The sequence below is a fragment of the Dendrobates tinctorius genome, unplaced genomic scaffold, assembly GCF_039654945.1.
Source record: "Dendrobates tinctorius isolate UK_male_01 unplaced genomic scaffold, ASM3965494v1 ptg000004l, whole genome shotgun sequence".
Lineage (NCBI taxonomy): Eukaryota > Metazoa > Chordata > Amphibia > Anura > Dendrobatidae > Dendrobates > Dendrobates tinctorius.
The window spans coordinates 4,990,760-5,018,020 of record NW_027361672.1 but is presented as its reverse complement, the minus strand read 5'-3'; the positions used below and the strand labels follow the sequence as shown (position 1 = coordinate 5,018,020).

The 27,261-nt window shown below is 40.6% G+C and overlaps 1 protein-coding gene across 4 annotated transcripts in view; it reads right to left on the bottom strand.

Moving 5' to 3' along the window:
- The window catches only part of CDKAL1 (CDKAL1 threonylcarbamoyladenosine tRNA methylthiotransferase), a 1,068,031-nt gene that overhangs the window by 449,561 nt on the left and 591,209 nt on the right, over positions 1–27,261 (bottom strand). The gene's annotated exons all lie outside the window — the stretch shown is intronic.

Genomic DNA, 27,261 nt, shown 5'->3' with positions numbered 1-27,261 from the left:
ACTTGAAGCTTTGGATTTCAGCCTCAAACATAATTTTTTTCCTTTTTAGGGGAGTTCACTACCTACAGCTCCAGGGAACGGCCATGGAAGCAGCCTTTGCGCCCTCCTATGCGAACCTTTTCCTGAGGCTGAGGGAGCGGGAATGCTTCTTGGCTAACCCCATCAAACACTCTGAGAAGGTGTTGATCTGGACAAGATTTATAGACGATTGTTATGGATGAGTCACAGAAGGAGGAAAAAACAAAAATAATAGCTAAGTCCAGAAAACCAGAAGTTGGAAGCTATCGGATTGCAGACCCCTGAACCTATCCACAACAACTAGCAGAAGCCGTGGGGGGTTCCTACGGTGCCCTAGACCCCTCGATCACAGCCGGAGAACTAAATTAGCCTAAAGACAGAAAGGGGAAATCAAAACTGCCCCAGAGCAGACCCCAAAACAATAGGCAGCCCCCAACATATAATGACTGTGAAGCAAGATGAAAAACACTAACACAGATAGAAAGATAGGTTGAGCAAATGATGGGGCCCAAGCTAACTAAATAGGACAGGATAGAAAAGCTGCTGTCTGCAATCCGCAAAAACCCTATCCAAAAATGAACAGACTGATAGGAAAAACAGGCCCTGAAGTCGCTAGGCTTCAAAAAGACTATATCAGCACTCAGGTATATTCTGAAGACAGAGCCAGAGATCAACAGATCAGAGACAAAAATGGAATTCAGCTCACCCCCGGCTGGGGATGGCTGAACTCCAAAAAACAAGGCAAACAAAACCAGAACTAAAGTGTACAAAAGGCACAGAAAAACTTAGCTTTGAGAAGCAGAAATCAGACTGGTCTCCAAGAATCCAGCAGGAAAATCACCGGCAAGGCAGCAGGGCGTCGGCTGCCTTATATCCAGTCATCAGTTCCTGTGACCCAGTCATCATCTACCTGCTCAGCTGTTTGGTAATCAGCCTCACTAACTTCCTGCGCCAGAAGAGGGAGTTCATCAGACCTCACTGGTGAAGGGAAAAATGAACTCACAACAGACGATGTTCTCTTTTTATGGCAGGGCTCTGAATGTCACTTGAAAGAATTCATTTTGGAACTCAATAAGAATGACTACAATATTCACTTGACGAGTAAATATAGTCAGGAATCCGTTGAATTTTTGGATATCCTGCTTTATAAGGATCAGAAGGATTGCTTACAAACAAGCATCCATAGGAAAAGCACTGCAATTAATTCATTACTGCATGATGCTTCTTCACACCCGAGTCATCAAATTAATAATATTCCTACAGGACAATTCTTAAGGTTAAAACGTAATTGTTCTGATGCCAATTCTTTCTTCCTGCAGTCACGTGAATTGTCCCGGAGATTCTTTGAAAAGGAGTACAGTGGAAGATCTGTCAGGAAGGGTTTAAGGAGAGCTTTGAGTACTGAAAGAAGCGCTCTATTACAGCCGCGGAAGGAGAAAAAAAATGAGAAGGAACAGGTAAGATTTATATCTCAATATAATGAGCATTGGTACGACATCAAACAGGCATTGGGCAAATTTTGGCCACTTTTAACAACGGATCCGATACTTCATGACTTCATTTCCGATCATCCATCAATTACATACAGAAGGGCCAGAAACTTAAAAGATCATCTTGTTAAGAGCAATTATATTGGTGATCCACCAAAAAACTTCTTTGGCACCAGTGGCCCTAAAGACGCGTTCTTTCCATGTGGTTCATGCCTTGCATGCCCAAATATGAGACGTGGTACTATCTTTCATTCGAGCGATGGGAAAAAGGAATCCAAAATAAGTAAACATATCATGTGTAATACAGAGGGAGTTGTTTACCTTGCAACATGTCCCTGCAACCTTATGTATGTGGGTCTAACCTCAAGGCGATTACGTATCAGGATCCGTGAACATGTGTTAGATATCATTAATGCTGATAAAGTTGACGATTGTAAAACATTAAAACCAATCCCAAGGCACTTTATAGCTGCACATAATTGTGACTCTAAACTTTTGAAAGTTATCGGCATTGATTGTGTAATGATGGACAATCGTGGAGATCTCAGAAAAATCCTTTCACAATTGGAATCAAAATGGATTTGAAGACTGCAGACGGTGCGTCCCAAGGGTTTGAATGAAATCCTGAGCTATGCTCCCTTTTTGTGAATGGTTTTATTCACTGGTCTTTATTTCTGTTTTTAATTGTGTTTTTTTGTACATCTCTTAGTGTTGACTACTCTTCATTCAACTTTATCTGCTACAGAAAAGCCAAAATTTGCTACAGAAAGTTGACATTTGTAACACGTTTCCATTTTTTGCCTGTGGATGTTCGGCTCCCTCTAAGACATCCGGTGAATGGAGATTATTAAAGAAGTGCATTAAGATCTGAATTCACACCAGGATCCAACTATGTTACTGGACTAGGAATTTTTGTCTTGTTTTTTGGATATTCGGCTCCCTCTTAAACAGCTGGTGAATGGAGATTATCAAAGAAGTGTATTAAGATCTGAATTTGCGCTATGATCTAACCATGCAATCTGATTGGGAATTCTCATCCTGGTCTTTTATAACCCGGTTTCTTTCTGAGTCAAGTATTATCTCTTATATTTAATTTTTTTGCGTTTCCACCATCTGGCATTGCTGGAATACATGTGTGCTTATATGTATGTGGTGCATGTGTGTATGTTTTTTTGGTTGGCATGCATGTATGCACACCTGTTTGTCATTTAGAGATTGTTGTTCATGAGAATATAAAAAGTTTTCTCATTTTGTCTTGGTGTATTTTTAAATGTTTTTATCGCACTTTTGTTCACAATATCTTGTTTTTCCCGATATATATAGATATATTTTTTAGGTATTTGTGTATGTTATAGTTGTGTGTTTATATATATTTGCGTGATATATTTATATGTCATGTCTGTCGGTATCAACAGCACTTTTGTCTTGCACTTCAATATCACAACACTTTGTCACTTTACATATTTTTTTGGCATCTTTGTATGCTATACTTGATAACACTGTCACTTTATATAATTTTTCTTGGCATATATTTATATGTCATGTCTGTTGGTATCGACAGCATCTTTGTCTTGCACTTTAGCTTCACCACACCTTGTCAATATATATATTCTTTTTTGGCATCTTTGTATGCTATACTTGACAACACTTTGTCACTTTATATATTTTTTCTTGGCATCTTTGTATGCCATATTTGTGAACACACATATTGTATGATGTATTTATATGCCATATCTTTATGGCATTTTATTCTTTTTCACATGTCATTTTTGTTAGCACATTTTCACATTAATGTAATTTTTCTTTGTATTCTTGTCACTTCCTATCTATTTATTTATGTACCCATGTACGCCATAGGCGTATGGTAGTTCATGGTCTCTTTTTTTTACATTTTGCACAATTTTCTATTCTTTTTTGTTTCCTATTGGGTCACCATTTACTTCACTTTAATTTGTATGGTAATATATTATTATACACCATGCCCTTTCATTGGGATCTTCTATAAAATAGGTTCCTCATTTTGTGTGCTGTCGCACTTTTGTGCTTCCATTTCTACATATCCTAAAAAAAATTTTTCCGGGATGTGGCCCTTTTAATTTTTTTTATTTTTCATTTTTTATTTTGTATTTGTCCATTATTTTTATTTTTTGTATCTTTTGTATTCTTTTTTATTTTATATTTTTTATTTTCTATTTTATTTTCTCCCCTTTTTTGAATTGTAATATTTTATTTTTATTTATTTTTTATTTTTTTCATTTATGGTTATTATTTCACCATTATTTTTTATTATTTATTATTTTTTTATGTATACATTCTTTACTTTTTTTTTTACATATAGATTTTGCATTTTATATAAAATATAAAAATATTCTTGTGTCTATATATATGTATATGTTTTTGTATGGATATGATTTGATAACCAGAATGACAGGGAGGATGCATGTGGGCCCGCATGCATCACCCGTTCTTGTCATTAAAAAATCTTTTTTTTTTTTTTAAATGCCATTTGTGTTATATATGCTTTATATTGGGAGAAATGCTTTATGGCTCAGAAGTCTGTTAAGAACTTGTTTAATTAAGATTTCTACTAGGATCCTGGCTTTATTTATGTCTGTCCCATTTACGTTCCTTCATAAGATGGGTTGAATCTTGCAGGTTGGGATGTGAATGTCCCGCACAATGTGGGTCGTCTCTATGGGATGCAAAACTGACGTGCCGAGTGACGTATTGTCTCCTAGACAACTGAGTATGCCTCTTATCATGGGTGATCCAAAATGGCGCTTATACTTCTGGTTGTTGTTTAACGTACGGGGAGCCGTTGCCAGGACGACCGTGGGGACGCACTTCCGGGTATCGCGTATCGCTGTCTAAATATCTAGAACACGGCGGTCTTTACTGGGGCACATTTCCGGAAACAGGAAATGAGTATAACGCAATGCAGTTGTTGGGAGCCGTGCACTTCACAGGTAATTTGTATTATGTTGATTGGCCACACATTAAGGAATAAAAAGAGCGGTCTTGTGGAATGGGAGATTGAGCACCCCTTCTGAGGAAGATGTACATCGAAAAGCGCGTCAGGGGACTCTGGGTGACACTCCACTTTGGTAAAAATAATCTCTATTAGTTTGTTATTTAAAGCCATGGAGAATTTTTTTTTTCCATATCTGGTCTCCTTTTCAATTTATTCACATCATTGCACTTAATTTAAAGTTTTTTTTTTCCTTTCTAAGGAGATCAGTTATAGGAAACCCAGCAATGCCAGTATGTTATGTATCACTATGTTCAAGAATTTTCATGATGGATTAATTGCTGTATCTTTCTATACATAAAAAGTTATGTATTACTGTGTATAAGTACAGTGTCTGTTGCAATATGAGATATATCTACATATTTCTTGCACTAAGCACTTTATGAATTTTTGCACATTTTGTGATGCATTTTTTTTTACTACATTGCATCTTTGGATATATGAAACATTATATGATAAATTCTCATGATATCAGGCACTTTGTGTATTTTTTGCACAGTCTTAATTTTCTACCATATGCTACTTCATGTGCCATAGAGTATTTTTTTATGTAGTGTGTCACCCATTGTGTATGTGTTTTTTTTTGCTATCCTATTTCTATATGGTTGCCATGTCAATTTTTATCATTCAATGTATTGAATAAAAATATATCTTTGTACCTCATTGGAGGACCTTGCTTTTTGTTGGTTGTATTTGGTTTCACGGTCCTCCATGTTATAACCCTCATTCTCCTTGTTTTGGTCAAATGAAAGCTGAGAGGAAGCTGCAGATGTCAAGGTATAATCACACACATCTCTGCAGTGAGATCATGATAGCAGAGAGCGGCCGTTACACTGGTAACCATTACACATCACACTGGTAACTCCCCCTTCATGTAAAACAAGCTCTGGAGGCAGAGTTATCTTCCAGGCATCGTCCTCCTTAATAGCCTGGAAGAGATCATCTACATAAAGCAATAAAAGATGATTTCTCAATAACAAGACATCTTATATGAGACATACAGGGATCACTCTCCTCAGCAGCCTATTACCTGTATGCCCATACTAATTGTTTACATAGGTCAAATGTGGTGACAGATTCCCTTTAAACTTTGTGAATGAAAAACATTCTGCATACCATGATTTATTTTCCATACTGATCAGTTATAACTCCATAGAAACAAATTATAACTCAGAGGCACAAATGATATAACTGTTCATGTTTGGATCCTAGATGCCTTAGCCAATCGTGTGGCCAACGGCCATCTCAGCAGACTCTCCCATATATCGGAGCGCTCGTTAGTCCTAGTGCTCCAGTGTTATCTATGAGAAAGCAGCCGACTAACACATCAGCAGACGAGTTATCTACAAGGCCATGTGCATACGTTGAGTATTTGGTCAGTTTTTTACATCAGCTTTTCTAAGCCAAAACCAGGAGTGGAACTATAAGAGGAAAAGTATAATAGAAAAGTAACCACCCACTCCTGGTTTTGGGGCACAAATGCCCATGGTTATTGGACCATTCCCAACCTACAGATATTACCTGCAGCTGCCCCAGAAGTGACACGCCATTCTGGTGCTTAGCCTCAGCTCTTCCCAACTGCCCTGGTGTGGTGGAAATCGGAGTATCATATTTTTCGGACTATAAGAAGTACTTTTTTCCTCCAAAATTGTTAGAAAGTAGGGGCTGAGCCTTATTGTACAGCTAACATGTATACCAGGATGGTGGATAGGTGCCATATATACCAGGGTGGTGGATGGGGGCCATATATACCAGGATGGGGAGGCCAAGTATACCAGGATGGGGGCCATGTGTACCAGCATGGGGAGGCCATGAGTACCAGGATGGTGCATGGGGGCAATGTATACCAGGATGGTGCATGGGGGCAATGTATACCAGGATGGTGGATGGGGGATATGTATACCAGGATGGTGGATAGGGGCCATGTATACCAGGATGGGGAGCCATATCTACCTGGATGGGGACATATATATCAGAATGAGGGGGCATATATACTAGGATGGAGGATATTAGCCCTATAGCAGTGTCATCAGCCGCTCCCCCTCCATAACAGTGTGCCATGACATTTTCGGCTTCAATTTTTTTTTTATATTTTCCTTCTCTAAAACCTAGGTGCATCTTACGGTAAGCTGCGTCTTATAGTCCGAAAAATAAGGCAATTGTTTTAGGGGTTAGTAATGGAGAGGTTTCAGACATCCCCATTACTAACACAGTAGTAAAAATAAACACACAGAATAAAAAAAAAACTATTTGATTAAAGGCTCGCCCACACAATCCCTGGTACATCTATTTATTAATAAAATGATCCCTAAGTAGTCCACGTCAATGTTCTTCTTTGTCTCCGGTGTCTGTGGATAGCAATAAAGCGAACGCTATGCACAAGTGCCGGCTGATGATTACTCTCATCAGTGTCTCCTGCTTTTGCGGCTATCAGCGAGAGCAGAAGACGTTGATGCCAGTAATAGTCATAAGCTGGCGCCTGACCAGTGTTAACCTGGTCACCGCCGGAGTCCTCTGTGTGACATCATGGGAACCACGATACACAGCGGCTGTTACTGGCGGTGAGTTCAGTAAGGTAACAGCCAGTCACTGTTTCCCATACTGTGACACAGAGGACAGGGTAATAACCGACGGATGTTCAGGCCCACCATTCACTTGAATGAGGTTCAGGTTTGGGATCATGTTAAAGTACAGCTCTGGTATGGCCCGAACCCGATGGACCCAAACATCAACGGGTGCGCCCATCCCTAGTTACATCTGATATACAGTATGTATATGTGTATATTAAATATATATATATATATATATATATATATATATATATATATTGTAAGGTAGCGCTGTCATTCGGGTAGGGGATACTCGCTTGGCAGCCCAAATAACCACATCCGGCACGGGTTTTCCATAAAATAATAACAGTCCATGCGGTTTATTCATGCATCAAAACCATCAAAGCAATAGAAAACAGCATAGCGTCCATGACAGAGCTTCCCTCTGTTAAGCCTGTGGTCACAAAGGTTATGTAATGTTCCATACACAGGCTCTTCAGCCTCCCAGCTATATCCCCTCTCTGGGTTTACCTCATGGCTGCTTCCCCACGCTGTAGACGTCCATTCCCTCCAGGGAACTATCAGGCACGTGCAGCCATAAACTCCATGTGACCTACCCTGGCCACCTTATATGGTCCATAGCCATGCCCACCGGGTCACATGGCTATGACCTCATCACAGGTGCTTCAAACAATCATACACACTTTATAATAGCGTTCTTAAACACACCCCCTGGGTGGGTTTGTAGGTAACTGGTCGGGCCTGTCTCACCAGCTACCTGGAGACTTCTCCCTGACACATTGGAACGAAAGATCAGCTCTGTTGATCAGCACATAAGCAAGCCTCCACCCCAAGGCCACCCACCTTGAGATACATAACGATCCTTTAGCACCCTGCTCCTGTTACCACTCTGGACAAGGCTATCCGTTCATCCTGGGACACCCACACAGCGCCCCCTGGCGGACACAATGATCACTACACCACAATATATATATATATCATACACACATACATACAATTACATTGTAGGATAGATGTGTCATGGTCACATGTGTCAGGTCGCAGATGTTTCCGCAAGGCGAACCCATAACACACGTGACCCTGGAAACACCGCCTCCAGTGGGGCGCATTTAAATAATAAAACGTGCAGGTGGATACGCCGCCTCCACCTGGCGAATTTAGGTATTACACGTTATACGATAATTCTGGAAACCCCGCCTCCAGTAAGGCGAATTTAAATAATAAAGGGGGAACCTGGGAAACTTTAACAATGGTGGGCCCTGCAATAGGGAATGGGGGACGTGGAGACGTCCTAAGCTCCCCTGAGCAGGTGTCCCTGCACTCCTAACGTTCCCTATGCCGGTTTCGCACCGGGCGCCTCACGCGTACCTCAACGCCCTAGCTCGCCCTGAACCTAAACCCTCACTAGGGAATAGGTCGGTGCGGAAACTAATCCCACCACTGCACTAATAACACACATGAGGGAAAGAGACAATACAGGGGAAACATCACTTAGCTTTGCTCTGTTGCGTACGCTCCTAGCAACAGAGCCCACCACCTGCGTGCATCTTCTCCTCCACCTGGATCCATCACCATAACAGGATCCTTCACCTTAGTGCAGCCTCGGAGCAGAGTCCACCACCAGTTGCAGCTGCTTAGTACCAGAGTCCCAAGGATGAGTTCAGCTTCTGACACGAAGTCAAGCATGCTTGAGTCCAGCTCAGCAGCCAAGTCCCACATGGTGAGTGCCACTCTCCATAGTCGCCACTCCACCAGTCCATGCAGACACCATCACTGCGACCCCACCACGCCATGCCAGCCCTTCATCCAGACACCATAGCTGAAACACGTCCCCTATGGCTAAGCTGCGCAGGACTCCTCACCAGCTCCATCCTTCCTCCAGGCTCTCCCCCAGAGTGAAAACAATCTCACAATATCACAGCCAGTGATTGCACACCCCTAGCACACCTTTATAGGCTGTCACACCTGATCCCTAATTACGTGCACAAAAAACCTAAAGTGCGATACCACTCACCACCACCGGGGACAGTCAAAACACCTTTGAACTTAACCAAAGTAAAAAAAGTTCACTTTGTGCTTTTAATACCGCCAGATCCAACACTGGATCATGACAAGATGACTATGTAATACTGTTTGAGAATTAGTAAGGCTAAGTGCACACGTACCGGAACTCTCGCGGAAATTACCGCGAGAATTCCGGAATTCCAGTCCGCGGGAAAATCGCATTTTAAATTCCCGCGATTTTCCCGCGGTAAAACTAGCATTTTGCAAGCGTATTTAGCTTGCAAAATGCTAGCGTTTTCCAAGCGATCTGGAGCATCGCTTGGAGAACTGATTGACAGGATGGTCACACTCGTCAAACATAGTGTTTGACGAGTGTGACCAACTTTTTACTACTGAGGCCGCCTATGCAGCATCAGTAGTAAAAGATAGAATGTAAAAAAAAATAAAAAATAGTGTTATTCTCACCCTCCCGCGCATCCGTTCCCAGTAATCCTTTGCGAAAATGCCCGCGATGACGTCGCGCGAATGACCGCGAGACTTCGCGATCCCGCGAGAAGGGACGTCATCGCGAGCATTTTCGCAAAGGACTACTGGGAACGAGAGCGTGAAGAGAAGCAGGAAGGCTGCGCGGGACACCGGAGGGTGAGAATAACAATATTTTTTATTTTTAAATTCTATTTTTTACAGGGATATGGTACCCAAAGCCTGGAGGACAGTCTTCTCTCCTCCGGACCGTGGATACCATCCACAATTGTTCTGCTTACTTTCCGCATGGTGTGCACAGCCACATGCGGGAAATAAGCGGAACAATGCATTCCTATGGGTGCGGGATCGCCGCGATTCCGCAAATTAATGAGCATGCTGCGGTTTTTACCGCGAAGCGATTCCGCCGCAGTATAAACCGCAGCATTAGCACAGCATTGCGGAATCCCATAGGAATGCATGGGATGCTTATTTTTCGCGTTTTCGCGGCAAAATCGCGTGGTTAAAACCGCCGCGGAAACGCGAAAAAAAACGCCACGTGTGAACTCAGCCTAAAAAGCTTTAGTTTTCCTTCTCCACAGTGCCCGCTTGACAAATCTCTTAGAGTCCCAAAAGCATCTTTAGCCTAGTGCGCCCTATGTAACGCACAGACAAACTGTAATGGTGGCATTTCCATATTGAAACATTGCTCTTAAGAGAATTTATATGCAATATGCACATAGCTGTGACCTAGTAACATCAGGACACCATGGGCTGAGTCCTCTGAACGCCTGAATTATGGATATTCGGATAGGAAGTTGAAATGCTTTGTCTATGGGTTGGTCCAGTTCTAGGTCATCATGGAATTTGCAGGATTACATCAGTATATGATAAGGGTAATACTGGTAACTACGTTTTAGTTTTCAGGACTGAACATTGCTGGGAAAGTCCCAGAATAATAAACTCCAATAAAGTTCAAGTACAAAGTTAGTGTGAGTGCAGTATTTCCTGAGGGCATTATGGACAGCTTCTAAATGAAAAGTCTCATATTATAGGAAATGTGACAGTCAGTCTGCAATGTGCCATCAGCCTGAACTTCCTCCTGTGTCCTCTGCTAACCTGCTTAACACATTACATCCCGGTCTCCAAGAGGAAAGTCAAGTGTCTAAACTGGAGAAAGACATGGCAGGAGTCTTCCATTGAGCAGTCTAAAATACCAAAGTCAAAAGTGAACAATCCTACTGAATGTTAAAGGGGAATTATAGCCAGGAGTAGACAAACTGACATTTGGCGCAAACATGTCATTAGTGCAGCAGCACTGGAAGCCAAGAAGTAAGGGGGCCCCCTAACACCTCCAAAGCGGCAATCACCTCGGTCATAAACACAACCGTTGGGCTTCAAAGGGCCAGTGTACTGTTCTTGCACAGGGACCCCTTTTGGTCTGTGTTCACCACTGGCTGGCATGTATACACTCCAGCCAGGCACAGGCAGCTCGCCCACACAGTCTTGTGGCATAGGAATGGGGATGCTGGGAGCTGTGATGGGAACACAGATTCCATACGAAGCGCAATCTGCAAGGACCGTTAGTGAGGATCGGAGGTGGGCTGAGAAGACGCACCACTGCAGGGGCTGTAGATCACGCTCAGGGACCGGGGTACCATAACTGCATCTACTAAGCCTGGTGTCAGTGAATAAGTGCCTCTCCTGACTAATGCGGGTTCATTTACATATGCTATTTTACAAAAATATATGCACTTGTATTGGAAAGAGGCCGGCCACTTTCTCTGGTTAGTGAAGCGTTCCTTAGGAACTGACCAGCACTTCTGTATACTGTACATATATACACAAACATATTATACTGTATACACAATGTATGGGTGTGAACATATATACAGTCATATGTAAAAGTTTGGGCACCCCTATTAATGTTAACCTTTTTTCTTTATAACAATTTTGGTTTTTGCAACAGGTATTTCAGTTTCATATATCTAATAACTGATGGACTCAGTTATATTTCTGGATTCAAATGAGGTTTATTGTACTAACAGAAAATGTCCAATCTGCATTTAAAGAAAATTTGACCGGTGCAAAAGTATGGGCACCCTTATCATTTTCTTGATTTGAACACTCCTAACTACTTTTTACTGACTTCCTGAAGCACTAAATTGGTTTTGTAACCTCATTGAGCTTTGAACTTCATAGCCAGGTGTATCAAATCATGAGAAAAGGTATTTAAGGTGGCCACTTGCAAGTAGTTCTCCTATTTGATTCTCCTATGAAGAGTGGCATCATGGGCTCCTCAAAACAACTCTCAAATGATCTGAAAACAAAGATTATTCAACATAGCTTTTCAGGGGAAGGATACAAAAAGTTGTCTCAGAGATTTAACCTGTCAGTTTCCACTGTGAGGAACATAGTAAGGAAATGGAAGAACACAGGTACAGTTCTTGTTAAGCCCAGAAGTGGCAGGCCAAGAAAAATATCAGAAAGGCAGAGAAGAATGGTGAGAACAGTCAAGGACAATCCACAGACCACCTCCAAAGACCTGCAGCATCATCTTGCTGCAGATGGTGTCACTGTGCATCGGTCAACAATACAGTGCACTTTGCACAAGGAGAAGCTGTATGGGAGAATGATGCGAAAGAAGCCGTTTCTGCAAGCACACCACAAACAGAGTCGCCTGAGGTATGCAAAAGCACATTTGGACAAGCCAGTTACATTTTGGAAGAAGGTCCTGTGGACTGATGAAACAAAGATTGAGTTGTTTGGTCATACAAAAAGGCGTTATGCATGCGCTGTATTGTTGACCGATGCACAGTGACACCATCTGCAGCAAGATGATGCTGCAGGTCTTTGGAGGTGGTCTGTGGATTGTCCTTGACTGTTCTCACCATTCTTCTTCTCTGCCTTTCTGATGGTTTTCTTGGCCTGCCACTTCTGAGCTTAACAAGAACTGTACCTGTGTTCTTCCATTTCCTTACTATGTTCCTCACAGTGGAAACTGACAGGTTAAATCTCTGAGACAACTTTTTGTATCCTTCCCCTGAAAAGCTATGCTGAATAATCTTTGTTTTCAGATCATTTGAGAGTTGTTTTGAGGAGCCCATGATGCCACTCTTCATAGGAGAATCAAATAGGAGAACTACTTGCAAGTGACCACCTTAAATACCTTTTCTCATGATTTGATACACCTGGCTATGAAGTTCAAAGCTCAATGAGGTTACAAAACCAATTTAGTGCTTCAGGAAGTCAGTAAAAAGTAGTTAGGAGTGTTCAAATCAAGAAAATGATAAGGGTGCCCATACTTTTGCACCGGTCAAATTTTGTTTAAATGCAGATTGCACATTTTCTGTTAGTACAATAAACCTCATTTGAATCCAGAAATATAACTGAGTCCATCAGTTATTAGATATATGAAACTGAAATACCTGTTGCAAAAACCAAAACTGTTATAAAGAAAAAAGGTTAACATTAATAGGGGTGCCCAAACTTTTACATATGACTGTATATATACACACACACACAGACACACACATTCCATACTCTAAAGTTAATAACTGCATCAAGGTAGGATTCCAATGTGTGACATGGGAGAGCGTAAAGACCCCGTCACACTCATCGACGCTACAGCGATCCCGACAACGAAACGACCTGGTAGGGATCGTTGCTGCGTCGCTATGTGGTCGCTGGTGAGATGCCAAACAGTCAGATCTTACCAACGATGCAGCAATGATACAGTGACCTTTGTAACGATGTCGGCGGTCATTGAGACCCTGTCACATAGCAGCTACTCTGACGATTCAGACCTCGAATCAATGCAAATCCATGCCTATGTGTCTCGCTTCTGAGTCGCTAACGAGGTCGTTGGTAAGGTGTCAAACATACCCATGCATGCTACCCAGCGAGACCTCAACGATCAAAAAAATTTCCAGGTCATTCCGACATGACCAGCGATCTCACAGCAGATCTCTCGCAGCAGCAAACGTAGCGAGATCGCTCTCAAGTAGCAGCAAACGTAGCGAGATCGCTGCTGAGGTCGCTGTTGCGTCACAAAACTTCTGACTCAGCAGAAATCTCGCTTAGTGTGACAGGGGCTTAAGCCTACTGGCCCCCACTTGTAGCCCAGGTGGATATGCAGAAAGCACAGCATGGGACCGCATGTTCAAGAACTGCTACAAAATCACTGCATGTGAAGCTAGCCATGCATGTAATTGGCTTGTTTACTGATTAGCATACCATCCTTGTAAATTAATGCTAGCCTGATACTAACGAACTAAGCAGAGGAAAAAAATTATATAAAAACAATTTCTGAGGACAACACTGTCTTCTAGGTGTGATCACATGAGGACATGGCACACTATGGGAGATTTCCTGTTGTTAAGATTATTAGGCTATGTTCACACACAGCTTCTTTGCTGCATTTTTTTCCTAAACTCGCTCTTGTGGCATAAAAACGTTGCATTTAAAAAGCCCCTTTTTTAGCTGTTTGCTGTATTTTTCATGGCATTTATGTTGCATTTTTTTGCAGCACTTTTTGAGTGCAGTTTACATATATGCATCGTCTAGAGTTCGTTTACTAAAGTAACTATTATTCACCAAAAACATTTCAAAAGCGCAGTAAAAATGCTGTTGCTTTTCTAGCAGCACTTTTTCATTGCTTTTTATATATGAAAAACATTGAAAGATTTAAAAAAAAATGCTTTCAGTCCGGTAAAAAGCAGCTTTCACTTTGCATTAAAAAAAATCTGCCAAAAAACATGCTGCATGTGAATAAATCCTTACACTTCACTAAGAAAATATTTCTCTAGCTTTTCCGTAATCAACAGGCACATTATCTCATAAAAAATATTCAAAATTGATGTGTTAAAATGTCAAAAAGTCAGTATCCAGCTGTGCTTTGTATTAGAAGATTATGCAAAGTCAACCCTTAGCCTGTGAGACCGCTTGTATGTGGGAAATGAAAATCAAATCAGGGATATTGCAGCAAAGCCTCCCAGGGAAAAGAATTGTCTTAATCTTTTAGGAGAAAATGGCATCTCTATTTTTAAATGCCTCTGAGCAGAGACGGGTTAACAGCATTTTATTCAAACACGGCTTCCCTTAAACTACTGCAGGCTGCTGAAAAGCCAGAGAGCCAGCCAATATCGGGCCTCACCTCTTGGCCATAAACCATGTCTCCAGTTATGAACCATGTCTCCAGTTGATAATCTTGGCTTTAGGCAATGCTATTGTATGCATCAATGCTCCTGTATCCTATTCAGCTTTTAAAATTTAATGATGGCGTGTGCATTAGAAAATGTTGTTTGAAGCAAATGTAGACAGGCAGGTAACCAATATTGAATACAACGGCTTTATTAAGCAGTCTAAAGCCAGCGAGAAGCACCAAAACTAGGAAATAACAGAAACAAGGGCAACGGACAGCACATTCATCTATAAGAACTTGTGTGAATTTCACCCCCAAATCCCAAGGTAAGAATTCTGTAGGACAGGACATACGACGGCTGCGGGGCGTCGTCTCGACAGAAGTACGGGCTTTACATGGCTTGAAGCAACAAATAGCTTTTGCTTCCATAAGAAAACGTCATTTCTGCACTAGATTACGCACCACTGAGAAGAGATGGCCTAGAAAATAGGACTCCTTGGGAAGGAGTCAAACTGGCTTGTGAGGTCATATAAAGGGACAGGATTACGATTCTTCCAAAAACTGTGGCACACGACCACTGGCTGTGGGTGATATTAATCAGAGTCCATCCCCCTTTATTTCAAAAGAGCTGGGTCAAAATACCAGACATAACCCAAAGACAGAAGAGGTGACATTTATTGAAGAAAGAAGCCATGTTTGTATAATCTTGTCTAACCTCTGTAAGATGATCTATGATATATTTAATGATAAAGAAGTGCCTAGTTTCTATAGAAAAGCAAGTGAAGGGGTTATCTGGGAAAATAGTGTGGTATGAACAAGAGTGGTAATGTTGCTGGAAGCATTAGTGAAACGCGCGTCGGGTGTTTGGTGGGTGAGCTCATTATTTATAATGGTATTTAACCATTATTATTAAAATGTGTGTGGAAAATACTTATCTGTATTTACAGGGTCCTGTCTTTGCACATATGCTATTAATAAAAAAATATTATTAGACATGGATCAGTATACTTACTAGTATATCTATTAAGGAAACTGACTTCCAAGTACATACATATATATTGCTTTTTATTGTGGATTAACAACTTATTTATACACATATATATGTCAACTTTTTTCATATGCAGTGGGGGAAATAAGTATTTGATCCCTTGCTGACTATGTAAATTTGCCCACTGACAAAGACATGAACAGTCTATAATTTTAAGGGTAGGCCAATTTTAACATTGATAGAATATCAAAAATAAAATCCAGAAAATCACATTGTATAAATTATATAAATTTATTTGCATTTTGCAGTGAGAAATAAGCATTTGATCCCCTACCAACCATTAAGAGTTCTGGCTCCTACAGACCAGTTATACCCTCCTAATCAACTCATTACCCACATTAAAGACAGCTGTCTTCCATATTCACCTTTATAAAAGACTCCTGTCCACAGACTCAAAGAATCAGTCAGACTCTAACCTCTACAACATGGGCAAGACCAAAGAGCTTAAAGCTGTGTGCCCACGTTGCATTTTTTTAAGCGTTTCCGCCGGCTCAGACGCTGCAGAAACGCTTAAAAGATGCTTCAAATTAATTTGCAGGCTTTTTTGGCTTTTTGTGTCAATGCATGCGTTTTTAACTGCTCAGGAATCGCTTAGCGGCTAAAAACGCAGCATGCTCATTAATTTCCGCATTGCTGAGCGTTTTTAGCCTTCCCCAATGTTCCCAGAAAACGCGTGGCTTTTTTGCACAAAACGCGCAAGAATCGTGCGGAAAAAAGACGCAAGTTTTCTGGGAAGGGGATCAGTTTCCTGAGCGTTTTAAACCGCTAGCGTGGGCACATAGCCTTATAAGGATGTTAGGGACAAGATCATAGACATGCACAAAGCTGGAATGAGCTACAAAACCATATGTAAGATGCTATGTTGAGGAGACAACTGTTGGTGCAATAGTAAGAAGATGGAAGAAACACAAAATGACTGTCAATCGACATTGATCTGGGACACCATGCAAAATCTCATCTCGTGGGCTATCCTTGATCATGAGAAAGGCTAGAGATCCAACTAAAACTACACAGGGGAACTTGTTAATGATCTCAAGGCAGCTGGGACCACAGTCACCAAGATAACCATTGGTAATACATTATGCCGTAAAGGTCCAAAATCCTGCAGTGCCCACAAGGTCCCCCTGCTCAAAAAGGCATATGTGCAGGCCTGTCTGAAGTTTCTCAATGAACACCTGGATGATTCTGTGATTGGGAGAAGGTGCTGTGGTCAGATGAGACAAAAATTGAGGTATTTGGCATTAACTGATCTCGATGTGTTTGGAGGAAGAGAAATGCTGCCTATGACCCTAAGAACACTGTCCCCACTGTCAAGCATGGAGGTGGAAGCATTATGTTTTGGGGGGTGTTTCTCAGCTAAGGGCACAGGACTACTTCACCATATCAATGGATGGAGCCATGTACCGTAAAACCCTGAGTGACAAACTTGTTCCCTCCACCAGGACATTAAAAATGGGTCATGGCTGGGTTTTCCAGCATGACAATGACCCAAAACATACAGCCAAGGCAACAAAGGAGTGGCTTAAAAAGAACCATCTTAAGGTCATGGAGTAGCCTAGCCAGTCTCCGGTCCTTAATCCCATAGAAAACTTATGGAGGGAGTTGAATCTCCGAGTTACCAAGCGACAGCCTCAAAATCTAAATGACTTAAAGATGGTGTGCAAAATTCCTCCTGATATATACGCAAACCTCATCATCAACTACAAAACCGTCTGACTACCCGATTCTCTAGACTACATAGCAACTCCCCTTTATGATTTCAGATACCCCACCCCCCACACTTGTTAATGTCCTATCTTGTGTTTGGTTGATTCTCTACTTTTGTGTATACCGATTCATGTATTGGTTGAACATTCTGCTGGTATCATTCGTTATAATGCTACTCAATATAATGTTGGCAACATCCTGCTAGCTCATTGATTTGACAATTTATTGTTTGACACTGTTCTCCCATAATGGAATGTTGATATCCATGTTATATGTTAATCACTTTGGAAGTGTTTATTTAAAAAAAAAAATTGACAATTATAAAAAAACAAACAAAAAAAACATCTGACTGTTGTGCTTGCCAACAAGCGCTTTGCTGACAAGTATTAAGTCTTGTTTGCCAGAGGGATCAAATACTTATTTCTGACTGCAAAATGCAAATAAATTTACATAAAATTTATAGAATGTGATTTTCTGGATTTTATTTTTGATATTCTATCTCTCAATGTTAAAATTAACCTACCCTTAAAATTATAGACTGTTTATGTCTTTGTCAGTGGACAAACTTATAAAATCAGCAAGAGATCAAATACTTATTTCCCCCACTGTACACTTTGTTATATGAATTCCCATGCACTGACTCTAGACCGGGTCTATATACTTATTAATTTTTGTAGGGGTTTCTCACATTAGCTCACCTATCAATTTTAATCGTTTTTGTCTGTGTTTTGGAATTGTCTGTTCTTCAATATGTACCGTATATACTCGAATATAAGCCGAGATTTTCAGCCCGTTTTTTTGGGCTGAAAGTCCCCCTCTCGGCTTCTATTCGAGTCATATACACCGGGGGGTCGGAGGGGGAGAGGGGCGGGGGTGTCAGGTCATACTTACCCGTCCTGACACTGTGTTTTGAGCCCCCAGCTTCTCCGCGCTCTCTGTTCCTGCCTTCAGCGGTCACGTGGTACCGCTCATTAAAACTCATGAATATGCGCATATTCATGAGTTTTAATGAGCGGTATTACATGACCGCTGAAAGCAGGAACAGAGAGCGCGGAGAAGCTTGGGGCTCAAGCGACAGCGTCAGGACGGGTAAGTATAGCGATACTCACCTGTCCTGCGTCCATGGCTGCTTGCTGCTGTCTGTCATCGGTCAGTGACTTGAGACAGCAGAGGGTGCGGTGACGTGGTTAGTGCGCGTCACGCACCCTGCAGTCTGAACGTCACTGACTGATGACGTGGCAGATAGCGGTGAGCAGCCATGGACGCAGGACAGGTGAGTATCTGACACCCAGCGACGGAGAGGTGAGTATGCCATTTTTTTTATTTTTACATGCTGCGGCAGCACATGGGGGAATAATCTTAAGGAGCTTCTAATGGGGGCAGTATATGTGGGAGCAATCTATGGAGCTTCTTATGGGGGCAGTATATGGGGGAATAATCTATGGAGCTGCTTATGGGGGCAGTATATGGGGGAACAATATGGAGCTTCTAATGGGGGCAGCATATGGGGGAATAATCTATGGAGCTTCTAATGGGGGCAGCATATGGGGGAACAATCTATGGAGCTTCTTATGGGGGTAGTATATGGGGGAACAATCTATGGAGCTTCTTCTGGGGACACCATATGGGGGAATAATCTATGGAGCATTTCCCACCCTAGGCTTATACTCGAGTCAATAAGTTTTCCCAGTTTTTTGTGGCAAAATTAGGGGGGTCAGCTTATACTCGGGTCGGCTTATACTCGAGTATATACGGTATTTAATAAATGATTGATATTTGCTTATACTGATTTCAGTATTCTTGCCCCAGCATATTATTTCTTTGGTTGCTTTACATTCTGTGAATTTTTTGGGACACATAACTCATTTGCTCGGGTTACAAATTTTGATTATTTAGTTTATGCCGCAGTGTCACAAAAAGTTACCCAGCTACATAAGACACTATACATAAGAACACCCCTAACCTTTGAGCAAGGTATGTAAACTGACCAGATTAAGAATCACAGTCTTTATTGAAAAAAATAGATATGAATAAAACAACATATGAAAAAGAGAAAAAAAAATATGAATCCACACAGAGAAGAAAAATAGCTGGAAAAACTTGAGACCCTATACATATGCATATAATTCTGAAGGGATACAAAGGTAGTATCGCAAGAAGATAAAACACATAAATTGCACACAGTAAATATAGTAATGAATTATAAATTCATAGAATGAGTTCAATAATAGTAATTAATACTTAGTACCAGTAACAAAAATGATAACAACCACTATACACCAGATAACATGTAAACACCATGAAATAGTGGACATCAACGGAAGAATGATATAGACAAGTATAAATATATAATACTGACCACAGATGGGAAACTAGGATGCCCACCCCACCCAACCAGTGTTTTGCCCACCCCCTGACCAGGGATGTTGTGCAAAACGAGTGCTGGGTGACCAAGATCTCTACACAGTATAATGGAGCCCCTACAGCCCCCCCCCCACAATATAAAGGAGACCGTACAGCCATCTACACACAGTATAAAGGCATTCCAGCAGATGTCAAAACACAGTACAATGAAGACTTCACAGCACCCTACACATGGGTATGATGGACCCCACAGTTCCCCCACATCGCACACAGTAAAATTTATTCACAGTCCCACTACATAATTTAATGGCCCCCTACAGTTTCCCCACACAGCATTATGCCCCTCCATAATATAATGGTCCCCTCACAGTATTATGTCTCCACATATTATAATGCCCCCCACAGTCTCTCCACATAGTATAATAGCCACCACAGTCCCACCACATATTATAGTGGCCCCCTACAGTTTCCCCACACAGTATTATGCCCCTACATAGTATTATGTCTCCACATAGTATAATACCCCCCAAAGTCCCTTCACATAGTATAATGACCCCCTTGTAGTATTATGTCTCCACATTGTATATTGCCCCCCAATGTCCCTTCACATAGTATAATGGCCTCCACACCACAGTCTCTTCAGATAGCATAATGGACACCACAGTACCACCACATGTTATAGTGGCCCCCTACAGGTTCCCCACACAGTATTATGCCCACATATTGTATAATGACCCCCATGTAGTATTATGCATTCAACACAATAAAATGCCCCCACAGTCGCAAAATTGAAAGGCTAAAAAAGATTTGAAGGTGTGGAAATTTGGGACACCAGTTTCAGTAGACAGTTTGCTATATAATACATTACACCCCATAAAAAAGGTTCAGATTTTTAGTCATTGTGCTGTCCGTGTGCTCAAGGGACTGCATACTGATCCAATAATGACCTCTGTGCATGTGAAAAAAAAAAAACAACAAAAAAAAAACACACCACTAGTTTGGTTTCATTGATTGACCAGTAGTGCATGTCAATAACAGGCAGCTCCTGCACTTGCTTACATGCAGTAGGGACATCTGAACACAGTCTTAAGACTTTTTTTGTGTGAAAAAGCACTGAGCCAATAGAAATTCATTGCCAACATTTTACGCAAATACAACTGATTACATGAGTACAGTGATGGCTTTGTAAATAGCAAATAATTGGGCATCCGTCCATGTACACTGATCATATTAAATTCAAATTATTATGAAGGCTATTATCTTTCTCAAAGAACCAGATGGAAATCACTTATGAGGATATTGAATGCCATAAAACGTATACCAGGTAGGTTCCTAGCAGCCACATACGGTGAAATCTACTAATATTTTGCTCTCCTGGAGTACTGCATCTGACTCCAGTGATAACACAATGAGATATGATTATGAAAATATTCAAGCTAATGTTTAGGAAAACCTCAATTATTTTCAGGTCATGGGATCTGGGTGATTTATTATACAGTTGTGGCCAAGAGTATTGACACCCCTGCAATTTTGTCAGATAATACTCAGTTTCTTCCTGAAAATGATTGCAAACACAAATTCTTTGGTATTATCTTCATTTAATTTGTGTTAAATGAAAAAACACAAAAAATTGTCCTAAAGCCAAATTGGATATAATTCCACACCAAACATAAAAAAAAGAGGGTGGACAAAAGTATTGGCACTGTTCGAAAAATTATGTGATGCTTCTCTAATTTGTGTAATTAACAGCACCTGTAACTTACCTGTGGCACCTAACAGGTGTTGGCAAGAACTAAATCACACTTGCAGCCAGTTGACATGGACTAAAGTTGACTCAACCTCTGTCCTGTGTCCTTGTGTGTACCACATTGAGCAAGGAGAAAAGAAAGAAGACCAAAGAACTGTCTGAGGACTTGAGAAACCAAATTGAGAGGAAGCATGAGCAATCTCAAGGCTACAAGTCCATCTCCAAAGACCTGAATGTTCCTGTGTCTACCGTGCGCAGTGTCATCAAGAAGTTTAAAGCCCATGGCACTGTGGCTAACCTCCCTAGATGTGGACGGAAAAGAAAAATTGACAAGAGAATTCAACGCAAGATTGTGCGGATGTTGGATAAAGAACCTCGACTAACATCCAAACAACTTCAAGCTGCCCTGCAGTCCGAGGGCACAACAGTGTCAACCCGTACTATCCGTCTGCGCCTGAATGAAAAGGGACTGTATGGTAGGAGACCCAGGAAGACCCCACTTCTTACCCCGAGACATAAAAAAGCCAGGCTGGAGTTTGCCAAAACTTACCTGAAAAAGCCTAAAACGTTTTGGAAGAATGTTCTCTGGTCAGATGAGACAAAAGTAGAGCTTTTTGGGCAAAGGCATCAACATAGAGTTTACAGGAGAAAAAAAGAGGCATTCAATGAAAAAAACACGGTCCCTACAGTCCAACATGGCGGAGGTTCCCTGATGTTTTGGGGTTGCTTTGCTGCCTCTGGACTGCTTGACCCTCTGCATGGCATTATGAAGTCTGAAGACTACCAACAAATTTTGCAGCATAATGTAGGGCCCAGTGTGAGAAAGCTGGGTCTCCCTCAGAGGTCATGGGTCTTCCAGCAGGACAATGACCCAAAACACACTTAAAAAAGCACTAGAAAATGGTTTGAGAGAAAGCACTGGACACTTCTAAGGTGGCCAGCAATGAGTCCAGACCTGAATCCCATAGAACACCTGTGGAGAGGTCTAAAAATGGCAGTTTGGAGAAGGCACCTTTCAAATATCAGGGACCTGGAGCAGTTTGCCAAAGAAGAAGGGTCTAAAATTCCAGCAGAGCATTGTAAGAATCTCATTGATGGTTACCGGAAGCGGTTGGTCGTAGTTATTTTGGCTAAAGGTTGAGCAACCAAGTATTAGGCTGAGGGTGTCAATACTTTTGTCTGGCCCATTTTTGGAGTTTTGTGTGAAATGATCAATGTTTTGCTTTTTGCTTCATTCTCTTTTGTGTTTTTTCATTTAAGACAAATTAAATGAAGATAATAATACCAAAGAATTTGTGTTTGCAATCATTTTCAGGAAGAAACTGAGTATTATTTGACAAAATAGCAGGGGTGTCAATACTTTTGGCCACAACTGTACTCTAGGGAGAAAAATGGATTTAAAGCATAGCTATCATTTCAGGCAACTATTCAAGAGAAGCCATTGTGTGTAAAATATTTTCAGTTCACTCTGAGCTAGTAGGTAAAGATTAGCGCCAACAATGTATCCCATACACAATATGAGAGATTCCCGCTCCTTCTCTGTAGCACACAGTGAACCATCAACATGAAAGACATCATGCAATAGTACTGAGCTGTGCGGCAGTGAATCCAACACTGAAGTGATGTAAAACGCTACTTGAAGCTGCAGCTTAATGCACCTAGTTTCTTCACTATGCTAAGTGTTCATCATTCCTCCTTACTGTGATTCTTTTTGGATAATTATTTAGGCTTACTGTGCGCTGCTGAGACCAGGATAAAGTCACCACATGAGAATCTTTTTAACTCTTTATTCCCTAAATATAAAGGGAATAAAGAGTTAAAAAGATTCTCATGTGGTGACTTTATCCTGGTCTCAGAGCGCACAGTAAGCCTAAATAATTATCCAAAAGGAACTATATTGGCGGTCACGGTTGTGAACCTCGGGCGTGCAGCAGGCTGACATTGATTTACATGCTTTTATTTGTTCTGGGAAAGGTGAGTAGATTCCATTTGAATTTATTCTATCTTCCACCCAGATAAGACCCTATTGCGCTCTTTCCTTTTCAGTTTTATCCTCCTTACTGTGATGGCAGTCAGTCTTGCTTTGATCAAGGCAGAGTTGAGCCCCTCCACCCCACAAATTGGATGAAGTGCTCAGGAGGAAGGGAAAGAAGTTGCTCACAAGTGAAGGAAGTAGATTTCTCTTACCATATTGCAATTATTTAATATAGTTGACTGTACTAGTGATTAAGGCTGGTTTCACATTTGCGTCTATGCAGCGTTTGATCAGCATAGATCCGCATGTGTCATGCGTACATATATTTAACATGGTGTACGCAGGGACATGCGTTTGCATGCTTTCACTTCGTTTCTCGGTGTGCAGTGGTGTCCGGCAAACGCAACGTGTTTCATTTTTTTGAGGCGTCAAAAATCCATCAAATATGCGCAGGCATGCGCATGCATGGGTTTAAAAAAAGCATTACTGTATATGGGAGGACATGCGCACGCATGCGTTATTCAAAATACATATAGAAATCCCATGAGACACACCCATTTTTGAATGATGTCATATCAAACGCATGTGCATAAACAACGCAAATGCATGCAAAACACATACAAACCAGCATTTTTTGCCATTATGCATAAGATGATGTGCATAAAAACACTGCGTAAGCGTTTTGAAAGCGTTTGCACATGCGGATGATACACTGCGGACTCAAGCGCTAATGTGAACCAAGCCTTACGCAGAGTCTGTTGAAAAGACAGTGAATTAATTATTTTTAAATCAGAATTTCCAATTTTTGGGAGCTGTCTAGAAGCAACGCTCTAATACTTCATGTCCTGTACTATTTTTTACCTGTCATTGATTGTCTGCTATCTTGGATGCCAGGTAAGGATGGCCGCATTTTACTTTTATTATGTTTTCTTTTTTATTAACTGTTTACTTCGCAGCATCCTAGAAAAAATCCTGTCTCTAACAAAGTAAAATGAACAGCTTACAGAAGTCATTTCTGACTTTTTTGTGTGTGGTGGAGGAAGGGTGGGTAAATATAGGGTTTTGATAATGTTTCAAAAATGCTATGGTTTAAAATTAAAAGATGTTCTTACTTATAATAGATGAAAGAAAGTAAAGTGTTATTACTATCTCAGCCAGTCGTTGCAGACAAGGCAAAATCCATTTCTATACTATCACTGGAGAGTAGATAATCAACCATTGAAAGCTTTTCTAAAATCTCATTTTATAAAATCAACGAGACTAAATCCAAAATTCTGGATTTCTTTTTAAGTGATCTCACCATCTCACGCATTAAGGAAATTTCCCGGTTTGATTGGGAGAAAGAGGCTATCACATACCTAGGTATTTGTATAACTAGAAATTTTCGGAAAACAGTTGAGTTAAATTTACAAAATATCACAAAAAAGACCCAGACTGAACTGAATAGCTTTTCGACTCACGAAATCTCATGGGTAGGAAGGATAATACTTTTTAAACTTTTTACCCTCCCAAAAATCCTATATATCTTTAGAGCAGTTCCTCTATTTATCCCACTAAAATATCTTAGAAAACTTCAGTCTATTATAAATAAGTTTGTCTGGAATAAGAAAAGGGCAAGAGTAGCATCTCATATACTAAATAGAAGCAAAACAAATGGAGGTCTAGCCCTACCAAATTTAATTAACTACTACTACACTAATTTAATAAAACAATCCTTTTTTTGGGTCAATTCAAACAGTGTCCCAGCATGGGTAGAAATCGAGATGTATTTCAATAAAAATAAAACTCTTTCAAGGGCGATCCTGGAGTGTTTAGGGTCTTCCACTCCTTTACATTACGACTCCCCAATAATCTCCGCAACTCTTTCTGCTTGGAAGCAACTGGCTAAGCCGCAGATTAAAAAAAATAGAAGCCAGAGATACATTCAACTAAAAAATATTCCTCTTAAATTTCTTGGCTTATTAATGGAAAAGGAAATCCCGACTGCATGGAAAAAAGCTGGTATTAAAGTGATAGGAGATTTATTTGATGGTAAGAAATTTATAAGCAACGAGTTTCTAATATCTCAAAACAACTTCTCTTGCCAGGATTTAACACGCCTTCCTTTGATAAAGAAATATATTTCAAAATTTCTGAAAAAAAAATCTTACATTACAGAATCTACTAGCCTGTTAATTTGCAATCCCGATGTTAAGATTCATTGGAAATCAAGAAATATATACGATTTCCTGAATGGCTCTGAAATTCTAGAAAAGACTCCATTTATGATTAATTGGGAGAACGAATTTAACACTTCAATCTCTCTAGAGCAATGGAAGCAAGCGTTTAAACGGACTTATTCATCTAATATCTGCGCATCTCTACACGAATCCTTTTATAAACTGACTTCTAGGTGGTATTATACTCCAGTGAAGTTAGCCAGGATATTCCCAGGCAGATCTCCCGATTGCTGGAGAAATTGCGGATTCATAGGAACACTATTGCATGTGTTCTGGGAATGTCCTAATGTTAGGTCCTTATGGTTAGAAATTTCTACTCTAATTAATAAACTGACTAAACAAAATATCACCCTAACACCACAAATGGCACTACTCTCCTTAGGTCTAGATGCGATTCACACATCTCATATCCCAACAGTTATCCACCTTTTTCTAATAACTAAGAATGCCATAGCATCTTTATGGAACGAAAATGCTATACCTAAAATTAGTGATATTACAGACAAGATGTCATTACACTGTTCCTACGAAAAAAGCCACGCTTTGGCAAATGACTGCTTCACTACATACAGTAAAAGGTGGAAATCCTGGATAAAATTTATCTCAGATCAGAATTTGTCCTAATTAGCTTGCTCCTGATCTCTCCTACTGTGTGACTCTTTTAACTTGTTAATTTTCTTTCCGTTGCTGATTTCTCTCCCCTCTGAATTTATTTGATAAAAATGTACATTACTCTCTTAAAACAGAAAACTATGTAACTCACTACGTTAGTTTATTGTAGGATTATCTCTTTGTTCTCTGATAATATTACATTACTGTTAAGTGTTTATAATATTAGGTGTATTATTACTCCTACTGGACTACTAAATGTAATACAATACTGTTACTTTGTATATTAATCTGAACCCTACAGCTACTAGTATGATGTAAAATACTACTGTTAATTTTATGTAAAAAATTCAATAAAGTTATTTGAAAATGGAGAGTAGACAAAACCATACATAGCATAGTAATCAGTATGGATAGAACATTACTTAGGCTTCATTCAGAATAGCGTATTGTTTTACATACATTTTTAAATGCAATCTGTCACTAGGATTTTGCTACTCCATCTGATAACAGCATGATGTAGGGACAAAGACCCTGATTCCAGCTATGCATCACCTACTGGGCTGCGTGTTGTATTTAATAAAATCACAATTTTCTCTGCTGTAGATCTACCAGCTGTCTGAATGTTGAGCTCTGTATAACCCCCCACACCACTGATTGGTAGCTTTCTGTGTACACTGTGCATAGGCAGAAAGCGGCTATTCATTGGTGGGATTATACAGAGCTCATGAATATGGAGGATTACATGGAAACAGGTTAAATAGTCCTCTAATGATAATCTCCTGTTGACAATACGATGATTTTATAAAATCTACAGCAAGAAGCCCAGTAAGTCACTTGCTGGAATCAGGGTCTCTGCCCCTATATTATACTGCTC